General features: G+C 36.0%; 1 pseudogene; it reads right to left on the bottom strand.

Annotated features, from left to right (window-relative positions):
- Positions 1-10,480: 10,480 nt before the first annotated feature.
- LOC107864649 lies at positions 10,481-11,185 on the bottom strand (annotated as a pseudogene).
- Between the last annotated feature and the right edge of the window lie 1,760 nt (positions 11,186-12,945).

The raw sequence follows: 12,945 nt of genomic DNA, 5'->3' as shown, positions 1-12,945 counted from the left end.
ACAACATGGTTCCATAATCCCCAATCAAATCAACATGTCATAGTAGTGCACAAGTGATAGCCTAAAGGTAGGCTATACACGAAATTGGTCACTTAGATGCAAATTACAGCAACCAAATAAAGAGAAAACAACACATAAAATAGATATGAAGAAGAAGAATGCTTGAAATTAAAGGATAGATAGAAAGACCCTTACTCTTATTCAATGATTAACACTAGAAGATGTTTCAAAATCTTTAACACACATCACAAATAAGAGTTCAAACCTTCCTCTTAGGTGACCCAAGGGAAACACTCTTCCTCAAGTACATCTTTCTTGCCAAGTTATGCAAAACAAGTGAAACCCTAACTTCAAATGTTCTTGGACCAATTTTCAAATTCTAAGAGCTAAGACTAGATACTAAAAACTACAATATAAGAGTAATATCTAATTTCATCAAAGTCTAATGAAAAATAAGCCTAAAGAGTTTATTTATACTTATTACATTAAAGACCAAAATACCCTCAATGAAAAGGGCTCCTATGAAGTGTAAAGAAAATGCATAAAAAGACCATTACACCCTTAATGAATGGGTGATCATGTAGTGTTTTGATGTGGTCTTCTTCACACTTCAACATATGACTTTCCTTGAGTCTTTTTGGTCTTCACAATTATTCTTCAATACTTGGACCTCTCGGGCATTTCATCAAGGCAAGCTTCCAAGCAACCTTTCATACATGGGATTGTTCTATTGTGGGCTTAAAAGGGGTCCCCCATGCGTACTCCCATGCCCTCAATATGACCAAAATCGGGTTCTTCTTGTGTTGGCCTCGCAAGATGTCTTCAAAAGCTAAGGTGGCCATTTGACTTGTATCATCCTCCCCTTCTTGAAAAGGATTTGACCTCGAATCCAAACCTAGAAAAAACAAAGAGAGGACAAACAAATACAAACTCCTCATGGCATGAGGGTTAGGGTTAGCACAACAAATCATCTCAACATGCCAAGGTTGCACATATTTGCAATATAACCAAGAATTCTTTAAATTAAATATTAAAAGTTCAATGAAAGATGCATAAAGGATTTGGTTATGGAATTCGCTAAAATTGATACTTTGCTTGTCATGTAGACCAAGCAACAAGTTGGGCGCATCAACATCATCAATTCTATATTTAGTTTCGGGGTCAAACGGGAAGAGTAGCCATAGACACGGGTCTAGACAACACTCCCATTTCCCATAGGCTTTACTCAAACTACACGACATACTCTCTACAATGACATACATGTCATCAAAAGCAAGTAGAGAGTAAAGAAAGGTATCACTCAAGTCAACTTCTACTAAGGTATCTTTATGTGTGTACTCACCACTAGTTTCAACATCATCGCTATAAGTACTCTCAACAATAAGATCACACGTAGTAGAAGAAGAAGTAATTTCAAAGCAGTGGACACCTTCCATCTCTATAGAAGTACCCTCAAGTATACACATACCACCACCAAAGTCAAAGAAATTATTACTTAAGTCTTCACAAGAAGCAAGTAATTCATCCTCATAATCATCAAACATGGGTGGGGTGTCATACAAAGGATCACAATCACAATCAATCTTCAAGGAACAATCACTTATTGGGTTTCTTAAGAATTCAAGCAAGTCAAAATTATCATCACCCAATTGATCATTCCTTTCCAAAACCTCACATTCTCTTCCCTTAAGAGTACTCTCATCTTCAAAGAAGAGATTTCTATCTTTAGGAGGAATGTTTTCACACCATAGTGGGTTGGCATATAGGCTATAGCTTTCAAGACAAGCTATACCTTCAACTTCATTCTCACCACTAGCTTCATTAGGAGTGAACTCATCATCTTCAAACAAGATATTATCCTTAAAGAGAGAAGGATATATCCATGAAGAGGATATAAAATATCCAAATCCATTCTATAAAAGATCATTATCTAGCACAAATATATTTCAAGCACATGATTATCCCTATGAGCAAAACCGAGAGTAGAACATTCACTAGAGGTTATGCTAAAGGGGTTACTCCTATTTATTTGATCTACATTTTCAACATCATCACTCACTTGAGATCCATTAAACATATCACATACATCCTCAAGTGGTGGACAAATTTCACACATAAGTTGATCAACACACTTCCCACAAGATGATGTACTATCATTCAACACATTAGCTTCAATACTAGGTGGACATAAATTGATCTTACAAGAAGTGTCAATTCGGTCATCAATAGGATCAACTAGTGTATCCACATTCACAATATGTACATCATCATCAAGGATCAAAGAATTAATAGATGATGTATTATCATCCAACACAATGGCTTCAACACTAGGTGAACTTAAATTGATCTTACAAGAAGAGTCAATTCGGTCATCAATAGGATGAACTAGTCTATCCACACTCATAACAAGTACATCATCAACAAAAGGCAAAGAATCAATAGACTCACAAATAGATAAGCTACCACTCATGATCAATGGGCTACTAGCCACACAATCATCGTCCACATGTACAAAAGTGTATGAGTTTGCTATTTTACCTTTATGTTCTTGAGTACATTCTTCTTTGCCTTGGTTCGGATCATGGTAGCCCACTTTCTCCTTTGAGAATCTCACATCACAAGGGATTTTGTCAAGTCTTATCCCTTGTTTCACCTGTTCATCTGGGTTTAGTGGCTGGTTTTGTGAAGTATAGGATCTTTGGACTTGAGGTGTTTAGAATTGTGGAAATTTTGGTGGACATAGTCTATCAACCCTCGCTCTAATTCTAATCATGTCACCCTTTATTGAATCCATATCACTCCTTATAGCATCATTTCCGCTCTTTATTTCTCGACTCAAGGCCTCCATTTGGGCCATCAAAGCTCCCATAACATCATTTCCCAAAGGTTGGGAAGTAGTACCTTCGGTTTCCATGGAAAATGTACCTACGAAGTGCAAAAACAGCAAGCAAAATAACCTACAGAACGAGAAAATGAGTAAGTTCAAAAGCCTCACTTCACTCACACTCAACCTCACCTCACACTTGGCTTCACAAGTGTTGGAGAACCGGCAATACTTGGCAAGTTACTTGAGAGGTGAGAAGCTTTGAATCGGAATGGATCTTCGTTTGAAATGACTCAAAATAAGTGATGCATGAACTTGAACCAACAAAAATACTACGACTTGAAAACGAGAAAAGCACATAAAAATCGAAGACGTGAAACAACGAACTCTAATCTAATTACCAAACTAGTAGGTAATTACTAGCTTACTAATTAGGGATAGAATTGACTTATAAGAAACTAGAATAAAAAAAACTAGAAACTAGAAAAATCTAATTTTAGGGTCGAACTTTGGTTGAGCACAAGTGATAACGTGGCACTACGTGGTTGGTTGTCACCCTTCAAAATTTTAATTTTTCCAAAAATTATTTTCGGCCAAACACCCTTAGGAAAGAAGGGAATTCAGTTTTGGGAGGGAAAATATTCAAGTTTGAAGCCCTTTCAAGCTTCAAAATGGATGAGAAATGAATTGGTCCCCCCTTAATAAATGCAATTGTACTTTGTTTGTCCACTTGTCCCCTCCTGTTTTTGGAAGAATGGAATATTCTTTGAATATGCTTTTGGACAAACAACTTTTTCACACTCTTTCTCCCCTTTTTTGGATCAAACAAGAACCTTGAATACTCTTCTTCACTAAGTTATGAAGATCATGGATGAACAAGATGAATATTCAAGCGTTGACCAAGTTTGACCACCTAGCAAATGAGCTCCAAATCTGATTTTTTTGTAGCCCTAAGTTCCTTATGTCAAAATCAGCCACAAATCAAGCCTAAATCACCAAGACAAAAACATTTATAGCACAAAAAGCTTCAAAACTCCATAGCCATGGTGGATGTAAGCTCAAACTCAACCAAACTTCAATCTAAAAGTAGATCTACACTCCCTAGGTGTTAGAGAACAAGAATCTAACACAAGAAACCTTCAAAACAAAGTAAAAATTTGTATATCTAAGACACTAAATTCGGATCTAACACAAGACAACACAAGACACCTTTTTTTTTTTTAATTTTCTGATTTTTGACTCTTTTTGATGAGATTTTCTATATAAGAACACTAAAATCAAGATTGAGGGATGTTGGAACAACCCTAAACAAGGCTTTGATACCAAATGATAACCTAAAGGTAGGCTATACACAAAATTGGTCACTTAGATGCAAATTCCAGCAACCAAATAAAGATAAAACAACACATAGAATGGAGATGAAGAAGAAGAATGCTTGAAATTAAAGGATAGATAGAAAGACCCTTACTCCTATTCAATGATTAGCACTAGAAGGTGTTTCAAAATCTTCAACACACCTCACAAATAAGAGTTCAAACCTTCCTCTTAGGTGACCCAAAGGAAACACTCTTTCTCAAGTACACCTTTCTTGCCAAATTATCCAAAACAAGTGAAACCCTAACTTCAAATGTTCTTGTACCAATTGCCAGATTCTAAGAGCTAAAACTAGAGACTAAAAACTACAATATAAGAGTAATATCAAATTTCATCAAAGTCTAATGAAAAATAAGCCTAAGGAGTCTATTTATACTTATTACATTAAAGACCAAAATACCCTTAATGAAAAGGGGCTCCTATGGAGTGTAAATAAAAAGTATAAAAAGACCATTACACCCTTAATGAATGGGTAATCATGTAGTGTTTTGATGTGGTCTTCTTCACACTTCAACATATGACTTTCCTTGAGTCTTTTTGGTCTTCACAATTATTCTTCAACACTTGGACCTCTCGGGCATCTCATCAAGGCAAGCTTCCAAGCAACCTTCCATACATGAGATTGTTCTATCGTGGGCTTAAAATGGGTCCCCCATGCGTGCTCCTGTGCCCTCAGTGTGACCACAATTAGGTTCTTCTTGTGTTGGCCTCGCAGGATGTCTTCAAAAGCTAAGGTGGCCATTTGACTTGTATCAACAAGATCACAAAGTAGGGCTCCTAACAATTGTCCCAATTTGGGACGACATGAATCAAGGTACACAAGATCACAAAGCATGGTACCATAATCCCGTGTCGACAAATCATGATTTCTAGTATTGAGTCTTTCAACTCGTACTTTTTTTGGGTAACCACTAACTCTCTTTAAGCCTATTTTTAGTCTATTCTAAACATGCATATTTCTAAAATCAAATTCTTAAAATCTAAGTAAAATCTGTATTTTAGTCTGTTTAGAATCTGCTATGGCATTCATCTGTTTGGTATCATCATACCAAGACTTGCAAGTCATATTTTCTGAGCCATAAAATATCATATCACAGTTTCTTCTTTCAAAACATAAAGTTTGGACCACCATACTTCAAACAATCCAAGACGATTTAGACTTTAAAACATTTATCAAGTTATGCAAAGATTACTATTTTCAGCATTTCAACAAACATGTGGTGGTCATGAAATTTGTGACAAAACATGCAATATTCTTAGTAAAAATCTTAATGTTTAACACCAAGTAAAACACCCTCTCTTTGATTCAAATCCTTAATCAAGGCATTTATATTATGATCCCAACAATACATTTGAATAAATCAAATCTTACGAAAATAAGATGCTTGTAAATAAGAGAGGAATTTCTAATAGTTCATGCTCTCAATTCATCATTCAAACACATTTATACATATACTTATACATGATTATAAATCAATTTTGGGAAAAAGGCCTCAAAACCAAAACTTTATCATCAATATGGTTTCATAATACATAAATGTAATTGTAAATCCAAAAACCCTTCGTAAGTTCATGATTTCTAAACATTTATTCATTATTAAAATAATTTCACCATTCCCATGTAGTTTTAGAAAAACCCCACGTATCTTCGATTATAAGATTTGAAAGATGGAACCCAGTTGTTGATCCGTTTTCTTGAAATCTTGGCTTAAGAGCTAGGGTTTTTGTTCTTGGGAAGAGGGAGAATGATTTCACTTTGATGAGAATATGAATTTTTGGGGTTAAAGTGTTGTTTTGGGACTGAAATTTGGTGTTTTAGACGTTTGGGGTCAAGGGGAAAGGACCAAAGTGATCCTTGATCCTTAAGAAGCTAAAACTGCAGGGAAATAGCCCCGCGTCGCGGCCCCTAATTGGGTCAAGCAGCCCTCGCGTCGCGGGGCTATCGCGACCCCTTACTGCCTCACACGAAAAATGGCATAACTTTTCACTTGGTTAGCGAATTTAGGCGAAATTGGTATCGTTGGAAAGCTAATTCGATTATCTACAATTTGGTGGGTCTTAATCTGCCAAATTCTATATATACCAAAATTTATACTCGTTCAAATATGACTATTGTAGAATCGAATATCCAACTTTGGATGAATGAAGGATTCTTAGTTCAACTTTGCTTTAAGCGATTTCGATGAACATTTTTCACCTCATAATCAATTCATATACGAGAAAGATCATAGAACATAAATTTAAGTATGAACCATGGAATTAGAGATTATACACGTAGGAATGGCGGTTCAGATTTCTAGCTAAAAAATGAGGGGTGTTACAGGCCTCCCACCACATCTTAGCATCCCCTGAAATAGGAAAGTAACCTGTTCTAATGGACCTATCAATCACCCCTATCTTATGCAGCCTCTCATAAATGTCAATAATAAACTCGCAGGCATTCTCTAACTCAGTTTCGTGAAAACAGGGGGCTTCATCTTGATAAACTTATAAAATAACTCATGCTCATCTTTGGTCATCACCGGACCAACTACCTGTCTTGGAATAACATCTGCTCCTGACGTTTCTTCCATCCGAGGAGCTATAGCAGCAGCATGCTTCATCTCATACTGGACTGCAGGTGCTGTATCCCATGCTGGACTGCAGGTACTGCAAGCATAGTCCCAGATCCTGCCAAACCACTCAAAAAACTCAGAACCTGCTAAATCACAGTGGAAGACATCTGAATCAGAGCTGCACCTCAATGAGCTGGTGCAACCCCATCACGAACCGATACTCATTCATCTTGTATTGGCATAGCTCCATACTCTACAACCTTAGGAAAATCCTCATGTGGGGGAGGAGATACTGGTCTTTCTCTAGCTGGCCTCGCAGTCTGAGCTCTGCCTCTGGTGGGTGCTGCTCTCCTTCCTCTACCATGTCCTCCTCTTGCCTGGACTCAACCCCGAACTGTTGCCTCAGTATCCACTTTAGGGACCTTAACTCTTGCTCTATTCTTTTGAGTTCTTACCATCTGTGAGAAAAGAGTGAAAGAAGTCAGATACCAATTGGAATTGCCAGATACCAATTGAAATTAATTAAAAGCACGTAAAAAAAAAGAATTTAAATTTTCCTAGTGTCCTATAGCCTCTCGAAGAAAAATACAGACGTCTCCGTACCGTTTTGCAAGACTCTACTAGACATGTTCTTGTACGATGAGATCGACGAACCTAGGTCTCTGATATCAACTTTGTCACGATCCAATGGCCATGAGTGGTGGCACCCACACTAATCTTCCTGCGGGAGAACTATCTAAATCAAGCTATTTCTCAATTACTTAGTCAATATTAAGATGATATTATCATAGAATCAACTTAATAACAATGATCCAGGACTAATCATTATTAATGCGAAAGTTAACAAACTACTTACTAAAATTTCAAAGACTCGAAAGACATCGTACAAGAACTACTAACAAAGATCATGTCAAAAGAGATATCCAAAATAAAGTAAATAAGAAATGTTTCATTGCCCAAAAGATAGAACAATAACAAATAAAATGAATCATGGAATCCTAGAGACGGAGTGCTCACCCTTAGATCTGCTATCAAACTCTAGCAGTGAGGCCGTGTCTGAGCCTCTGAAAAACTTTCTGCACTCAACAAAAGAAGAGTATAGGGTTGTATCAGTACAAACCATTGTGTACTGGTAGGATCATAGGTCAACTCAACTTAATAACATGTACACAACATAAATCAAATAACAAGTAGACATGCATCATCACATAACAAATTCCCAATGAATTGTCAATACAACAATAACAGGTCAAACAATACTCACAAATAAGCCACATAACCATCAAGAGTATCAATCATACTATAAACATCCATAGAATCAACACAAATATGTACACACATGCTATGAGATTTATTTTTGCCCAAATAGTCATGACCTGCAGGGAACAATCTATGTTCATGTACCGTACCGGCGTGATACCCGATCCAACATATACATATCCGTACCGGTGTGGTACCCGATCCAACATACACATATCCGTACTGGCGTGGTACCCGATCCACCATATACATATCCGTACCGGCATGGTACCCGATCCAACATATACATATTCGTACCGGCGTGGTACCCGTCCAATATATACATATCCGTACTAGCGTGGTACCCGATCCGTCATATACATATTCGTACTGGCGTGGTACCCGATCCATTATATACATATCCGTACCGGCGTGGTACCCGATCCAACATTAACAAGTAATGTCAATATTAAATTTACACTTCTTCACAGCATACAACACGATGTACCAAGTTTACAAGTATACTTAAAGTCATAAGATAATTCCATCAAGTAAATTTCCATAATCATTTATACACGGATCAACAATCCAAACATCAACAATTTCAAGCATGTCCGAATACCAATCAACAAGTATTCAATTTAGGAACATACACACAATTAAGTTGAGTCTAAACTCCAATTAAAACGTAACCTACCTCAACCGAAGAAATCGAATGTAAGCTACTTTACAATGGTCTTGCCCTTCCGTAAAACCTCCGAGTGTTTTAAATTTGTTCAAATATATAATTCTCATAAGAGTACAAATTTAATGACACCAGTTTATAAATTCTTACCCTAAAAATCTTAGACCTAAACTTCAAGTTCTTAATCCCGAAACATGAAACAATTACAATATAAAAACATTAAATAACTAATATCGCAAATCGTAGTCTTCAGTTAACATAAGAAAACAATTATCTGTTTCTATATTTAAACCCACGATTGGCTTATCATGCCTTTCTCTCTCTATATATATATATTACAATTATCTGTTTCTATATTGAAACCCACGATTGGCTTACCATGCCTTTCTCTCTCTATATATATATATATATATTTGCTTCTTTCTGCCATTATCATGCTAATGATTATTGAAATTTACTTTCTTTTACCCAAACCGATGGCATCATTTACACGTACCAATTGGGTATACTGGACAACAATTCCACATGTCTGCAATTACTTATACGCACTTCATCCGCCTCCCTTTTTCTTTTCCCTCTTTTCATCTTCTATCGTGAACTCAATAACTGCTTGCCTCCTCTTTGCCCAATATCTGATCTTATTCTTATTCTTATTCTCCTCCTCCTCCTCCTCCTCCTCCCCCCCCCCCCCCTCCCCTCCCCCTCCCCCCTCCTCGTGCCCTATTATTATTATTATAAATATAATGAACCCTTTCCACTTAATTCGATTCTTATACATAGGTCTCAATAAATAAGAAAATGTTAACTTGGTCCATAACCATCAACTAAAATAATATCTAAAATACCCAATAGATCCTCGGATATTATTCGAAACCTCGAGAAAATAGATCAAATAGTTACATTGATTAAAAAGTATATTTCAGACCTATTGAGAAGATTACAATACTAAAAAGGTTGATTATTATCGGGTTTAACTTTCTCAACTCAATAACCCCGTTAATGACTTAAATTAGTTTCAAACACCTTAAGAATTGTACTACTCATTTTGTGAATCATAATCCACGTATGCAAACTACGGAGAGCGCTAAAATAGCGAAGATGAGATAATTTCACAAATGATCGAGAGGGTCGTTACAACTAGGTAGTGAGTTCAAGAAAAAAGATAAAACTTGTGGTCTAAAATAAGCCATAAATATTTCATATTTGTGTGGTTATAAATCATCTCAAATAAGAAGTTTAGAGTAAAATTGTTTCAAAATAAAGGAATATTACTTTTTTTTTTTGGGACGAGATGAAAGAAAAATATGTCACGTAAATTGGGACAGAGGGAATAGTTTTAGCAGCAAGAGAACACCAAATAGTCCCTAAGCAAATATGTTGTGAGCTACTAACGGCAAGGAGAAAACACCAAAACTACATACTATCTCAGAGCTTAAACTTCTTTCCTCCTATTGCCCCATTTTTTGGGATAATTGTAGTGCCCTAATAAGGTTTGCTACTCGACTATTCCATTGGTACTTGTTATCTTCCACTAGCACAGGTGCCAAATAATGCAACTGGTAAAACCCTTGCCCTATTAAGCATTCACCTAAAGAATAATAGTGAGAGAATAGATCAAAAAAAGCTAGAACTTCTGGTGTTCTATTCTTACTCTAGCTAAAGGCACAACATCCCTCTTAATACATTGCGCAAGAATAAGTTCATGAGACCAATTTAAATATTAAAAATAATTACTCTAGCAAAAGACTATCGTTTCTGTATAATAGATAAGAAAAGGAAAATGACTCACAAGATCGTCAACAGCACTTAGAAAATGCATAGAATGTAACTCTTACAGGTTATTAGCACACGGCTGTCTTCATCTGCGTTATTGCATGTTCTTAACATAGAGTTCTGCATCAATATACGGAGCAAAGTAAACATCTGGATATTTGATTGAGTCATCCTTTGGATTATATTTCCCCAAACGTGATCCAAACTGAAGCAAAACATCACCTTCATTTGTTATTAACATGGGTGGATCACGTACGTATATATGACCTAAAGCCAACAGAAGACTTTTTGATTGTCAACATCTTTGTCCAAGATTCTTTTACTCCATACTCCTTCATAACCCAGATATCTGCATGCCTCCACTTGTTATTACACAACACAGAAAGATCACTTCCAAGCACTCCAAGTACCAAATCATGAAAGTTTTTCTATTACTGCCCATTTCTCATTACCCAGATCAATAGAACTTATTTTCCATCCCTCTTCAAGCCAATGAAGTTTACCGGTCACAAACTTACCCCAAACATCCAAAAAGTCCCCACCTTTAAAGTCATCAATACATCTCCAAGAATCACTCCTTAGACTATATAGTTTGACCTCAACACGATACAATAGTCTATTTCTATAAATAGGGAAAACACCCACTATCTTGTAATCATCTTGCAACTCATCATATCCAAAACCATATTTGAAACCACCAGGTGATTCTAACATCTTGAAAATCATCATATGCAAAACCAAATTTGAAATCACCTGGTGATTCTAATTTCCAATAGTAACTAATGATTAGATTTAGTTCATAATTACGCAGTTTCATATGCTTTCTAATGGATGGATTCCATATAAACAAGTCATATAATGTTCCGTAAAATGGACCGAAGGCAAGACAAATTAATCCATTGACAGAACCCACAAGGAAAGGACGATCATAGCGCTGATTACATGAATAATCCAAGTCAAAGAATGCTCCAATTCCAGGATGGTAAAGTACACCCCTAAGAAAACAGTCCTTGAAACCATGCTCATATTTACTAACAAACTTAAATAAAACACCGTGGTGGTTGTAGTCCTTGTTAGTAGCGGATAACAAGAGGTGGTTCTTCACAAATTCAGGGCTAGAGATTGACGAAAGCCAAGATTTGGAAAAAGACCTGAATTGCAAGAGGGATTTTACAGGAAGTCTCAACAAGATTTCTATTATGAGTTCTTCAAGAAGGTTAGACATTGGTAAGACTGAGTTCGGGTTAATGTCTTTGGAGTTTTTGCTAATTAAATGAGATTAATTACTACGTGAAAGCCCTAAAGAGCACCAAAAAAGAGGGCAAAGGCGGGATTACATTGGTTTTACTTTTGAGGCCGAAACCGAACCGAATACGAATTAAAAAGTTTACAGAAAAATAGATAAGCATAATACTTCCTCCATTCTATACTATTTTCTTTTTTTGGTCTTCTATTTTACTGAATTGACCTATAATTAATTTTAACTTTAAATTTGACTATTATTATTTTATGTAGTAATTTAATACTAAGGTTATAAAGAAAAAGTTTAATAAAATTGATTTCATAAATTGGAAAAGTAATTTAAAAGAATTATTTTAATATAAGGTCCAAGTAAATGGAACGTATCCCTCTGTTTCATTTTAGCTAGCCTTATTACTAAAAATACTTGTTTCAATGTAATTGTTCAATTTATAAAATCGAGAAAAAAGTATCATGTTCTTCCAATATTTCCTATCGTTAAATGACTACATAAAGTGTATAATACTTAAATTTATATTTTTAAGTATAACTAATAAGACTAATTTAGTAAAATAGACTCCTAGTAAATATTTTTACAAAGGCATGTACGACAGAGCGAAGACTCATGTGAGGCTGGTGGGAGGAGATTCGAAGCACTTTCCTGTTTTAATAGAGTTGAGCCAGGGACCGACTCTTAGTCATTTTTTATTCGCCTTGGTGATAGATGTATTGACGCGACATATTCAAAAGAAGGTGCCTTGGTATATACTTTTTGATGATAATGTAATTTTAATTGACGAGATTCAAGGAAGAGTTAGTGATAAGTTGGAAGTTTGGAGACAGACTTCAGGGTCTAAAGGGTTAGGTTGAGCAGGACCAAGACGAAGTACTTGGAGTGCAAGTTCAGTGATTTGACACGATAGTGAAACTGGATTTCCAGGCCATTTAGAAGAAACATAATTTCAAGTATCTTGGGTGTATGATTTAGGGTAATTAAGCGATTAACGAGGATATCACACATCGTATTAGTGCAGGGTGGTTGAAATGAAAGCTCGTTTTGAGAGTCTTATGTGATAAGAAGGTGTCTCCTGAGCTTAAAAGCAAGTTCTATAGAGTGGTCATCCGACCGGCTATGTTGTATGAAACTGAATGTTGTCATTCAAGAACTCCCACATCCAAAAGTTGAAGGTGACAGAGATGAGGATATTGAAATAGATGTGTGGACTTACTAGGAAAGATAGGTTAGAAATGAGATT

The sequence above is a fragment of the Capsicum annuum genome, chromosome 3, assembly GCF_002878395.1.
Source record: "Capsicum annuum cultivar UCD-10X-F1 chromosome 3, UCD10Xv1.1, whole genome shotgun sequence".
Lineage (NCBI taxonomy): Eukaryota > Viridiplantae > Streptophyta > Magnoliopsida > Solanales > Solanaceae > Capsicum > Capsicum annuum.
This window is presented reverse-complemented; position numbering and strand designations above follow the sequence as displayed.